The 13,998-nt window shown below is 38.4% G+C and overlaps 3 non-coding genes across 3 annotated transcripts; all 3 read right to left on the bottom strand.

Moving 5' to 3' along the window:
- Window positions 1-1,501: 1,501 nt before the first annotated feature.
- On the bottom strand, window positions 1,502-1,573 carry Trnap-ugg (transfer RNA proline (anticodon UGG)). The gene has a single exon. It is a non-coding gene; the product is annotated as a tRNA-Pro (tRNA).
- Window positions 1,574-12,843: 11,270 nt separating this feature from the next.
- Trnas-uga (transfer RNA serine (anticodon UGA)) lies at window positions 12,844-12,927 on the bottom strand. Its single transcript has one exon. It is a non-coding gene; the product is annotated as a tRNA-Ser (tRNA).
- A 124-nt stretch (window positions 12,928-13,051) lies between these two features.
- Trnat-agu (transfer RNA threonine (anticodon AGU)) lies at window positions 13,052-13,125 on the bottom strand. Its single transcript has one exon. It is a non-coding gene; the product is annotated as a tRNA-Thr (tRNA).
- Between the last annotated feature and the right edge of the window lie 873 nt (window positions 13,126-13,998).

The raw sequence follows: 13,998 nt of genomic DNA, 5'->3' as shown, positions 1-13,998 counted from the left end.
GCAAATCATTACATAATCTAACAGAGGAGATTCAACAGAATTAATATCAATGGAAAAAATATTTCTTCGACGGTTTTTTTTTATCGAATTTTGTTTGAAAATTTGAAAATTTGGCTCTTTTTGTTCTGTTCAATATAGTTACCAATATTCCAAAGTATGTCCTATAGAAATTTTGAAGGATTAAAGCGGCAGATTAAAAAACTTCTTATAGAAACTGTAAAGATTTTCCGGAGAATTCTCCGGGAAAATTTCGAAGATTTCCCATTGAGATCCAGAGAAGTTCTCTTGGAAATCAAATTCTCGGCCGGAGAAAAGCTGTTTGGCCAAAAGCCATTTGACCGAAGATGTCATTTTGCCGATACGGACATATAGCTGAAAATGTCGCTTGACCAAAAAGATTATTAGGTTGAAAATACCGTTTGGCCGAAATGGTCGTTCGGTAGAAAGGGCTGAAAATAACATTTGACGTAAAGGGGTCATTTGGTCGCAAAAGTCGTTTGATCGAAAATTCCACTGTGCCGAACATGTCATATGGCCAAACATGTCGTTTGTCTAAATTGGCCATTTGGCTGAAATAGTCGTTTGGCAGAAATAGCCATTTTGTTGAACTTTTGACCGCATAGGCCATCTGACCAAAACTGTTATTTAGCCGAACGAATCATACACGTCGATTACTGAATGCGTCATATGGTCAAAAATGTCGTTCAAACGAACAACAATGAATGTCAAAAGTGTGGAGTGATAAATGATAAAAGTGTGTAAAGTAAGAAACATGAGAAATCGGAAACGGGAAAAGAGTGAGCAGTGAGAAGTGAGATGTCTCCCTTCCCAACTTTAAGTTCTTACTTTTCACTTTTAATGTCTCAGAAAAAGTGCGCCAAAAGTGCGACAAACGCCGCCGCCGATTGCCGAGAATTTTCGGACCGACGCACACCTGCCGAGATTTCTTTCCAATAGACGTTTCATTGCTAAAATTCTGTGAATAATTTGTTGAGATTCAGCAGATAATTTGCAAAAAAATAGCCATCAAGCGTCATTTCTACAGGCATAATCAGTTTTCAATTTTTTGTTCTATTTTTAAATTCATACATCAGCTTATATTTCTTTTTCAAACACTGATTGTTCGTTTACCCGTTTATCGATTTATTTAGCTACTTGTGCTTCTATTAACTTATTTTTATGCATTGACTGATTTATCTCATGTATTGGTGATCATTTCAGGCTATTGCACTTTGGCACAAACCCTTAAAGCAGCAATTGCATCTTCAAGTTTAATTACAACTAGCTGCATAGTAAATTTTCGAGTGAGCACACGATTACGGTCGAGTTATGGCAAAATAATGGTTCTACCTTTGGTTTTGAAGCCTTTGCCGAGAATTGAACCTGGAAATACCATTCGTAACCCTATTGTTCGTTGCCGATTGAATCATGGTAATTTAATTATTTATTTTTTAATTTATTTGCTGTTGTAAATAATTACATTCAATGCAAAAAAGTATCTGGGCTCAACCGGGATTTGAACCCGGGACCTCTCGCACCCAAAGCGAGAATCATACCCCTAGACCATTGAGCCGCTTGTGCATTGGGGTCCAAAATCTATCACTGGTGCATTGCTCACTAGATTAACTGTAAAACAATTTTTAGAAAATCCTTTACAAAAAGTATAGTTGGAGATGCGGGGCATCGATCCCCGTACCTCTCACATGCTAAGCGAGCGCTCTACCATCTGAGCTACATCCCCGTGGTGGTTTCCGTTTCATCAGTAACATATATTACGATTGATTTGATGACAAACCGAGATAATCATCCAATTCAACAAAGCATAGGGAATCGACAGGTTTTACTTACAGGAGACTATAGCTTGACATACCCCGTTAAACAAGAATTCACCGGCACTAATAATAATGCACTAATAGTTTCATGCTTATACTTGTTTCAGTTTCAATATGTGATAGCAAATTCTGAAGTTAGCGCAACGGTTTATAGTTGAGTTTTGACTAAATCAATGCCCATTTTATTGAGGTTTAAGCATATCTCTATCTACAGGAAAATATTTGGCAAAAAATAATGATAAAAAATATTAGGATTTCTTAATATTTGAAAAATTCAAAAATCATTTATTCGCATCATTATACGAGTTGTAGTAATTTACTGTGAATTACTTTTTTTGCAGTATCTCTCCTAATTACATTAAACAGTAACTTAACCATGAGCAACAGTGCATGATACCTTTAAAGGAAAACATAAATAGTTTCTGATGGAAATATCTCTAGTTGCGAGCCTCAGGCAAAAGTAAGAAATCACCATTTCGACTTCTTCTAGTCTATATAGAATATCTGTGTTAGACGCTAGACCAAAGAACAAGTAGACCAACATGTGAAAAGGACGTAACAGCAAAAATTTATTCTTTGCGGTTCCTCGTCTACATACATTGCTATATACATGGAGAAAGATCCGGGAAGAATAAGTTTTGGCTGTTCCGTCCTTTTCAAATGTTGGTCTAGTAGTAACCCGGAAACGATAAAAATCAATAATTCAAAAAAAACATCACGCTCTCGCCTCGATCCACAAATTGCTGTGAATCCTACAACCGATAGCAACAACAATTTTCCTTCTAGACGCTGGGATCTGAGAGGCTGACGAAAGCTCTGCTGTTGGTTGAGGGTGTCTAAAGAGAGTGAGCGAACCAGTCAGTCAGTCAGATGTAGCAAAACGCAATATCACAGAAAGCTAAGCCAGCAGGGCCTGATGGGTTGGAAATCGTCGCTATTAGCTGTAGATGTCTTCGTTTCGGTTGGTTACAACATCCATCCGGAAGTGTCGTGTTTCTGTAGGCATGGATACAGGAAGGGGGAAAGTGAATTCAATGACGGACGGGCATTCATAGTGCTGCTGGTGCAGGCATGCATACAAAGTGGAGAGAATCCGCGTATCAGTTGCAACCCCCGACAAGCACGGACTAAGCTGTAGTCACGATTATGCTTTGATGAGCTCATTCGGGTTAATGATGACAGCCAAACTGCACTGAAAGCTCAGTTGTATTAGTAAACAGATTAGAGATTTCAATTGAGTTATAATAATTCCATATGTAGGTGAGGCGCCAGCATGTTGCTCTAAAGAGGGCATATGTATAATACGCTAAAGTATACGTAAAAGCTAATGTTCGCTCCAAAAATAAAGTTTTTATGGAAGGCCCGGAGACCCACAGTTTTATTACCGATCGAATCACTTCGACAAATTGAGGTGATGTCTGTGTGTGCGCAAGCACATCTCACTCATTTTAGGTACTTATCCTTGACCGATTTACTCGCAACAAGCTGTATTCGAGGTGGAAAATTTGCCGGATCGGACTATGGGCTCCAAAGTTATGGCCAAACAATTTTCACTCATATTTTGATCACATTTGCTCACAACAAGTTGTTTTCGACGCGGAATCCAGTCTCGTTATTTTCTTTTAAAAATTGACTGGATTGGAATGTGGGTTCCGACATTGTGACTAAAATACATTTCTTTACATAAAAAAACGTGGAAAAAAATCTCACCCATTTTTTGGGTACTTATCCTTGATCAATTTGCTCACAACAAGTTGAATTCGACGTAGAATACTGTTCAATTGTTTTCTATTGAAAATTGGGCTGATCGGACTATAGGATCAGAAGTGATGGCCAAAATACATATTTTTACGCATGAAAGACGTAGAAAAGTCTAGCCAATTTTTCAGTCATTTACATTAGCCGATTAGCTCTCAACAAGGGGAATTCTGTCCCATTGCTTCCTATTGATAATTGGAGTAAATTGACTATGGGCTCGAACGTTTTGGCCAAAAATAAACTTTTTTCAAGTGCACCGATGACCCATTTTTCATTCGCAATATGCATTTAAAAATTCACTTATCCTTCATGACACTCGTATAGGATCCTGTTCCATTGTTTCCTACTAGAAAGGTGCAAGATCGTACATCGGAGGGATATGTAAAATGTGTTTCAAAAATTCATTTTTTTCCTTTTTTCATTATTTTATTATTGTCCTTAACCGATTTATTGAAACAAGTTGTATTTAACGATGCTCTACCCATGATCGCATATTTGTAACACTCACTTTTTTGTTCATCATGTAGAAAGCCTGCGAATCGTCCTGAAAGCTCCATTTAGTGCATCTAATCCCCCAACAGTAAAATAGGCTTTACTATCTTGCTTATATGTGGTAAGCTGGAAATGATTGAGTTTGTGGGGAAGATTGACAAACGATTTATAAAATCAACCAAAATGCAAATGTTACAAATATGCGATCATGGGCAGTGCTGTCCCACGGTACTTTGGGACAGTATTATTCCATAAAGGAGAGGCAGAGAGTGTTCATGGAAGTGAGCGTTTTCAAATTACGTTTATTTATCCTCAATTTATCGATTAATACCGTTTAATACTTAAATTCCGAACATATTCCAAGCAACAACGTTAAAGTGCTCTAAAACTGAAATATCTATCAGTTTTACGTACAGAGAATAACAATTACAAACGAATTCAATAATTTGTGGAGAAAATACACGAATAAAGTTAAAATGGCGAGTGTTCAGAATATGAGTCATGCCCACCCAAGTAACCACTAAGCCGTGAAAATCAACTTCAATTCGGTTTTATAGTCGCATTTAAAGCATGGTCAACAGTGCTATTAAGACCTAAATAAAGCTTTAGTGCTGCTCAAAAGCCGCTTTTGGCGAATTATTTGGCTGATATACTGCATGCCCCTACCAATTTTCCGCGCCCATGCCAGAAATGTCAAAATTTTTAGACGAGTGGAAAACGGAAAAAATAAAAGTGAAATGAAAAATATTTAATTTACATTTTGATGCGTTCTTTCCTTTTTCTTCCCGTTGGGGGCTCGATGATTTTTTTGCTAATTATTCCCAACCTCGGTCTTGAACTTGTGTTGGGTAGAAGGATTTGGTTTATGTTGGCTGCGTGAGTTTACCATTTGATCCATCTCCGAACTGAGTGTTTGTATTGCTGAGATGGGGGGATAAACAGAAAGATTCCCTTTAAATCGGCATCAAGAGCAACAAATGATAAAAAATAGAAAGGGAAACATGATTCCGCAATTAAAAATTTACGAAACTTTTTGCATGAAGCCTATAAAATATACCGTTCCGGTGTCGATCAACTTCACTAGTTGCAGAATGAATCCACAGCCAGGTTCACAGCATATGAAACATATAACCGGCATTTTCCCTTCAATAGTTTTCATACATATGTCTAATCATATAATAATATTGTTATTACTGAATAGAATAATAGGTGTTCGAAAACAATCCCTGTTACATGCGAGCGAAAGAGACAACTATGGTCGATATTGTTATTGATTTCACCTAAACGTCATAGATGTTAGCTCTAAATTGGCAAAGGTGGTTCTTTTAATCGGCTTGAATTAACCAGGGCCTATTAGCTTCACAACGAAGCGTTATATACCGATATACGGCTTCTTCTGCTGCTTGAGGCTTATATGGCCAATAAGCATTTGATAAACTTATATAGAACTTATAGGAACTACAATGCCGTTATAAAGTTTAGATAGGGCTTATTTAAATGCTTAATGGTTACCTGGGCAGGATTTGAGCTCCATAATCGTCGGTCATGGGCGATGTTCCTCCAGTTACCTAGTTATTTAAATTCCACTAGTAACGGAGTTATAGCTATAGTTTCAGTAACTTAGACTAAATGATAACAAAATCCCAATCATTTAGTTTAAGCTACTGCAACTAGCGCTATAACTCCGTTATTAGTTGAATTCTTACAACAAACCATTAGGCAGAGTTGTAGAAAAACCTTCGTACTAGATATCCACCAAACAACACATTTTGGAATTCAGCTTCTGGAATGAGTTATTGACAAACTACTAAATAATCGAAAGCAAATTACTAAATGATCGATAACATCCTTGGCTGAAACATGAGAAATGTAGGAAAAGTTACAAAGTACAAGAATGAAATGGGCCTGCGTATGAGGCAGAAATGGTAGCCATCTGACTACTTAGCACATTTTTCTGAACACATTGGTTTTCAAACCACAAATAACTGTAAACGACGACACTTTTAAGTTCCACATATCCTGAGATATTTAACAAAAATAGTTGACCCATATATCAGCAGCACCCAGCGGATGTAATCCAAACTGTACAGTTTTTCAGTATATTGTTTTTCTTCCTCGAACAGCTGTGTAGAAGACGGCCACTCTCTAATATCACAGATCCATGGATATATAACCGAACTGGTGGTCTCACATGCACTAGCACTACTCTGCGGATGAATTTTAAACTGAACAACTTGTCAACATATTGGTTTACAATCTTCCAACAACTTTGTGGAAGACGGCAATTTTGAAAATCCCATAGATCCCGAGGTATCAAGCTAAACTGATCTCTCATATACACTAGCGTCGGTTTACGGCTGAATTCTGAACTGAACAGTTTCTCATCATATTTTTTTATATTTATAGAAGACGGCAAATTTCTAAATCCCACAGATCCCGAAATATCGTACCACACTGGAAGGTTCATATACACTAGCGCCGCTAAGTGGAAGAATTCCAAATCATTTTTTTCTTGACTCCTAGGGCCGCATTGTATCATACCTGTATTTAGTATTAGTTTCACTACGCCAGGATTTTTAGAAATGTTGTGAGAAGCACAAGTTTATTCAGAGAATTGACTATTTTCACCTCCTGCTGGAGGACCAGCAGAAGATCCATTAGATTTGAAAAATGTCCTTAATTAGAGTAGGGTAAATCACTATTTGGGCCTATGGACCCGATTCTCGACTCACTGCACAGAAAACTAAGGGTTTTCCTTCCTTAGTAAATTGATCAAATTATAGAAAATAAAAATGTAGATTCCGAATATTCGCTCTTCGTTGCAACACCACTGAACCGGAGTGAGTCTTTCCACTTTTACAAAACGGTATCATCATAAAAACACCTATCTGAAAATCGTCACAATTATATCCTCAAACCGCACAAAAATTCACCTCGGCCTAAGAACTTCTAGACGAACCGTGCTGCCAAAAGGCCAGGAGTATGAAGATAATCCTTCGTTGGTAATAGGAAAACTGTCTAATACGTTGAAGCTTTCATGTTATTTATAATTCTCTTGATTTCAAAAAGTGAATAAAATATAGTTTCTAAGCGTTTAGAAGAAGTTTGGATGAGTGACTGAATCTTTTCAACCAAACAAAAATTATTATTAATAATACCATTTGGCATCATGTTGTCGTAGAACTTGCATATTATTGATTACGTCGCATTTTCTACCGTCCCTAGAGAGAATGAGAGTAAAATGTTGAGAGATTGAGTGAAATTTTGCTTAGGCTGTTAACTGGTTTGAAGTGCGCCGGAAATGCAATAACTATGATTGAAATGAGTGCTGCACCTCGTTAATTTGAATCAATTAAAAGCTTTTTTAAACGATGTTTAGCAATTGCAGTATTGCACGGCTCACAAAATTCAGGAAAAGTTGCTTCCTGTCGTAAATACCAATTGAATAATGCAGTCGTATGCATGTTGGGCTGGTCACGTTGTTCGTATGCCGGAAGAACGTCAAGCGAAGATAATATTTAGTAGAGAACCCGGAAGAGGCCGCAGGCTTCGTGGAAGGCCGCGTACACGATGGCTTTTTGTAGTTGAAGAGGACCTGAGGGCGCTCAATGTTCAGGGCGACTGGAAGTGATTGGCCCAGGATAGAGTCCAGTGGAGAAGGATACTCCATTCGGCGTAGGCATCGAAGAGCTGTAGCCCATCAAGTATCAAGTATCAAGTATCTTATTTCTCTTTCTTTCTTCTGCCTTCTTCTCTACTTTCTTCCACCATTTTCCTTCCTTCTTATTATTTTTTCATCTTCCTTCTCCATCTTTAATTCTCTATATTGCTTCTCATTTTCCTTTCTCATTTCTTCCTTTTTCATTCCTGCTTTTTCCTTTTAACGTCTTACTTCTTGGCTTCCTTCTTCCTTCTGTTATGCAACGTACACACCAGTCAAGCAGTTTGACGAACATTGACTCCGCCCCCAAGAAATCGCTTCGGTTGCTGCTTTGTTTGAACGTGTGTGAAGTTGTTCGAACAACCATTAATTTGACAGTTGGCGTCTCGGTTGGAAAAAGTTAAAACGGTTTGATTTTGGTTTGAGTTGTCGGGGGTGGAGTCAAGGTTCGCCGAACATGTTTGAGCCAGAGCATTAGTGATTAATCATAGATTTAATCATGATTAATGAATAATGGGTTATTTAATCATTATTCATTAATCATAATCATACAAAAATACGATTCAATCATTAATCACTAATCATTAATCATAGATTTTGCATTTAATCATTAATCACTAATCATATTCATGATTGTATTGAGTTTATTCATTAATCATCAATTTTAATCATTGCATACATCGCTTTTATTCATTAATCTTCAATCATAATCATACAATTTCAAAGGTAAAAAAAACATAATTTGGTCGAACGGTTACTTGAATATTGATCACTATGCAAATCCTTTAATTTGATTATCATTTCGGTCGTTAATCATTAATCATACACATATTGTGTCAACATTTAATCACGATCGGTAATCATTAATCATACTTCAAACGTTTTATTCATTACTCATAATCGGTAATCATTGTCAAAAATTAATTTAATCATTAATCATAATCATTATTCATTGTCAAAAATGAATAAATCATTAATCATAATCTTTAATCATAGCGTTAAATGATAGAATCATAACAAATTTAATCATTCATTGGAAGCTTTATTCATTAACGCTCTGGTTTAAGCATTTGTAGTGAAGTTGCACAAACCCCCATATATTTTTTGATGGTTGGTGCTCAAGTTGGCGCTTCGATCGTTCGTGTGTGATATTGTTGGTCGAATAAATTGATTGTTCGTGCCGCTGTTGGTAAAACTTGATGGATGTTTGAATAAACGAGAGGTGGAGTCAATGTTGGTCAAACTGCTTGACCGTGTGTACGTTCCATTATATCTGACCACCAACTACTCACTTCTCAACAGCTCGCTACTCTCTTCCCAATAATAATCTCCCACTTCCCATCTCTTTTTTCTGTTTTCCTCACTACTCGCTTTCAGGGTGCCCATTCAGGGTCTGTCTCAATTGGATAATTAAACTGAAATTAAACTTAAAAGTGACATTTCAATAATTACCAAATAACCCTGCTCGCAGAGCAGGATTACTTTTGACAGATATCGAATCATTTTCCATCGATGTCCTATTGGAATTGCTGGGTAGCACCAGCCATTCTTATAACGGGGTGATTCTTTAATTTTCGAACTGTCACTTTTAAGTTTAATTCTCCAAATGAGACAGACCCTCAGAATCAGTTTGTAGATTCCCGGTTTTTTTTTCGTTTTGATGAACTGATACTAAAAATATCATATCAGCAGATCAAAAAGGAAATCATCTGCTTTTTACTAGAAAAGAAAGACACATTCCTCTCGATACTTCAAGACAGCTAAATTGTTTGTTTCACAGGTAAGGGAGCACCCATAAATCACGTAACGCTCAGAGGGGGGAGGGGGGTTTGCCCACAGTATGACAATGACAATCCATACAAAAAATTTCAATGATTCATACAAAAAGTCTACCCCCTATACCTGTGCGCCACCGTGCCACGCCGCCGCCGCCGGCACATATTGACGTACGCTGACGCCGGTCAAGGTGTCCGCGGCGCGGTACACGCCGATTGGCTCCACGCCGCCGAATTTCGTATTTCACGCCGATGATTGGCCAACATACAAAAGGACATCCTGGAGGAAGTTCTGAAGGAATAATTGAAGAAAATTCTTAGAGTAGTAATAGTAATAATTAGTAATTTCTGAATGATTTTCTGATGGAATCCATGAAGAAAATTCTAAAGGAATTCTTGTAGGAATGTCCAACAAAATTCTTAAAGAAATTTAAGAATGTCGGGAGTTTCTTTAGGAGTTCTCTTGGAAATTACTCTAGGAATTCGTATGGAGATATCCGAGGCAGAGTAGAGACACTTACGCGAAGCACGAGGGATAGAGGAAATCTCCTTTCAACAGTGTAATCAAACAGACTAATAAATAAATACGCAATAATATACATATTTTGATAAACAATACCTAAATAAATTTCTGGGTTTGCGAAGGAAGTCTTGGAGAATGTTCTGAAGGAATGAACCTAAAGAAATTGCTTAGAGTCTTGAGGAATTTCTGGATCTATCGTCGTAGTAGTTTTTGGAGGATTTTCTGGAGGAATCCCTGGAGAAAATTCAGAAAGAATGTCCAAAAAAAAAGGAAAGGAATTTAAGAATGTCGGTAATTCCTTTGGAAATTATATCTGATATCTGAAAATTTGTTCTAGAATTTTGGAAGGAAATGGCGGAGAAAATTCCGAAAGAATTACTAGAAGAATTTCCGAGGGAATGGAATGTCTTATGGAATACCAGGAAAAGTTTCAGGGGAATTGTTATCCATCATTCTGGCTTGAGTCTTGCTCTGCATGCGAATCCTCCCAAAATTGCAATCGAATTTGAATACCATTCTGCTTTCAATGCACTGCTGTATGAAGGGCAAAAACGGAGGCGGCAGACCTGTAAGCGGAGACACTTACGCGAAGCCATCGAGATCTCCTTTCAGCAGTGTACTCCAACAGACTCATAAATAGATTCGCAATTTTTTTAGCTTTTCGAGGGGTGGCTTCTTTGAGGAACTTACTTACTTACTTATGGATCCTGTACACCTCCGGTGGTGCAAAGGGCCGACTTGAAAGATCTCCATCCTGAGCGATGCCCGGCTATCGCTTTAACCTGTTGCCAGTTTAGATTTCGGTCGACTTCTTTTATTTCTTTATTGAGGCTTCGCCGCCATGAGCCTCTGGGTCTGCCTCTGCTGCGATGTCCCGCTGGGTTCCAGTATAATGCTTGCTTACAGATTTCGTTTCTGCCCCTACGTAGAGTGTGGCCGACCCAGCCCCACTTCCGATCCCGAATTTCTGTTGCTATCGGCCTCTGGTGACAACGACGATGGAGCTCGTTGTTTGAGATCCAGTTGTGAGGCCACCAGGCCCGAATTATATACCACAGGCATCTGTTAATGAACACCTGCAGCCGTTGAGTGTTCTCCACTGATACACATGCACTGATTCTTTGAGGAAGGTGCGTCAAATCCATTACAACTGTGGGGAAGTGTACCCATCAGGAACTCCTGCAGTAAAATCCCAAGGAATTCTTGAATATATCCGAATATCCGCAATGTCGTTATTTTGTCAGTTTTTCTTGGCATGTAGTCTTGTTTCTAGAGTCAAAACTGAGTTTGTTTTACTACTGTCCAGATTTTCAAAGAAATTCTTAGAGAAATATAGAAATTTCTATTTAAATTCCAATAGCTATTTGTTTGGGATATCCACTAAAAAATCCTTCATTTAAAATCTGTTCGAAAATCTTTTCAGGTTCTCGTTTGGTTATTCCTTCAAGAATGGAGTCGAAGTTCCTCCAGGAATTTCTTCGAAAATGTATGTAAAATATGTATGGGCATTTTAAAGGAATCATTTCGCCACGCACGCCAAAAAGCTAAAACTTTGCTCTTACATATAGGTGCTATAGCTTGATTATTTCCCTTCACCCATTCATCCATACTGTTCAACTCTTTTCCAAGGCCAATAATAAATTTACTGGTCGTCGTCGTCATCGTTGTCGTACATTGCCAAAGTGTCATCGACCGGCTGGCACTGACTGCCTGCCGCACTGATGATGGTGGTGTGGTGGCCCATTGCTTTGGGCCCGAACGCACGCAGCGCAACGTCAGCGACTCAGGACGTTGAGCTGAGTCGGAAATTCGGGGTCACATCAGGCTATAATAGTCACCTAATAAGTTGTGTTTGGCAGTATGAATAGGTTCCATACTACGAACGAGTCGCCGCTAATAATGCGAGAACTCACTAAGTGAGTGGATTCGCTTGGCTCCATGATACACATTTTTAGCGGATGATAATTTATTATGAAGGAAGTTTGCTCCAAACATCACAGAATCACTTATCATTCTGATATTTGTGATAGGCAATTGCGTCACTTTGGAATTAGCTTTTTAGGATTAATCATTTACTTTCGCATCATTTGAATTCGTATATGTTTTAAATAATTATTTAATCGTACTGAATTGAAACATGTTGGTTTTTGCCAATCGATTTGACCGCATATATAAAAACGATCCTTCTCAACCGACAAACTATTTACAATCAAATGTGACCCGGAAGCAGGGGCTACAATGTAAAAGCGGACAGACACGTGGCTGTCATCACAAGAAAGCACGCTGCTACAATTTTGGATTCTGTGCGATGAACTCCTACGTACCCACCCGTAAATACTTACTTTATTCCATGTGGAGGAAGACGTTATTCGACACCACTTGTCGGTCTTTTCCGTCCAGAATTCTATAGATATCAACGACGAGGAGAGCGCCTATGACGCTGACGACGAGGGCGCCTATGACGACGGATGGTTAGATGATGCCTTGTTGATGGCACAGGAAATCACGACGGTGGTAACGATATCGCATCGGCATGGACGCATTATTGTCACACCGCTGTCAAACGGTTTGTCATGTCATGCTCCCTCGCCGTACCTACTCGTCAATTACAGAAAGCGGAGTTGCGCGCACGGAGGGTGATTGCAGAATGGAAGTTCAACGACTTTTGACCTTACAAACGGCACTCCATTACGGGCAGATATGGTAAGCTGTGCGCTAATAGATTTCCTTGAACTTGTCGAGTGGTTATTTCTGGGGGGAAACTAGCAAAATAGTGGCACAATCCGTGACATTTGATATATTCGCTGAGGACAGGATTCGAACCTGCGCGGGTTTTGAACCCAATGGATTTCAAATCCATCTCCTTCACCACTCGGACACCTCAGCTACGGTTATTGTTATTCCTCGGGTATAAACAATATTCCCTGAAAAACAATAGAGTGGTGTCGAGTGCATGGTTAACGGTTAAGTATAATAAAAAATATCGTCCCAGTCATTACCGATCAGGATCAGGCTCCGGCGAGATTCGAACTCACGATCTCCTGTTTACTAGACAGGCGCTTTAACCAACTAAGCCACGGCGCCGTTGAAGTCGATTGGGTTACTAAAACTTTCTAGTAATGTGGTAATAAATAGAACAAATACATGTTTCCATTCAGAAGTTGCATTTTCATTGCATTCTTTAGTGATTATACACAATAACAATGTTAGCATTTGAATAAAGTACAGTAAAGTCTGCATTAATCGATGTTCGCTAACTTGATGTAAATCCTGGCTATTCTGGTATGTTGCTTCCCTCATACTATTTTTGAAATCTTAGCTCTCTGACTCTATGTCATCCCTTAGTCGATGGTCTTTCCGATATCGGTTAAATGGGAGTTCACTGTATGTACGAGACACTGATATCAAACAGTTCGAATTTGTCACAACTCAAAAACTACGCTTATTTGACACATCATGAAAAAAGTAAATGAGTTCAGTTTGTTCATTAGACTGGAACGAACTCGTCTTCTGGACTTCTAACAACATGTTTCTTAAATTATAATTTAAATAATTCTTCACGAGATTGCTAGTACAAACACATGAAAAATCAATAAGAAAGTGAAAGCTACGCATGCTGAACCGAAATTGCTCTATCAGATTCCATTTGTGTACTAAATTACACATGGTTTTCAGCTCAAAGAAGTTATCCGGTACCAGTGGAACCGAGAGTGGGTAGGACAAGTAGAACATGTCCTACAAATGAAAGCTCCTGGATGGGACAGTCAAAGCATTGCAATGATCTATAATTAAGGTACGAATATATTATAATGGTAATTATTTTTACTACAATACTGTTTGATAAGTAAAATTTCTAGATCTACAAAAAAGGCATTCAAACATTAGGCAGTTCAAGTTATGTAGTTTGTAACAAACTCCCTATGACGTCCTTACGTCTATGGGGTGGACGTCTTAACG

The sequence above is a fragment of the Armigeres subalbatus genome, chromosome 3 (genome assembly GCF_024139115.2).
Source record: "Armigeres subalbatus isolate Guangzhou_Male chromosome 3, GZ_Asu_2, whole genome shotgun sequence".
NCBI lineage: Eukaryota > Metazoa > Arthropoda > Insecta > Diptera > Culicidae > Armigeres > Armigeres subalbatus.
This window is presented reverse-complemented; position numbering and strand designations above follow the sequence as displayed.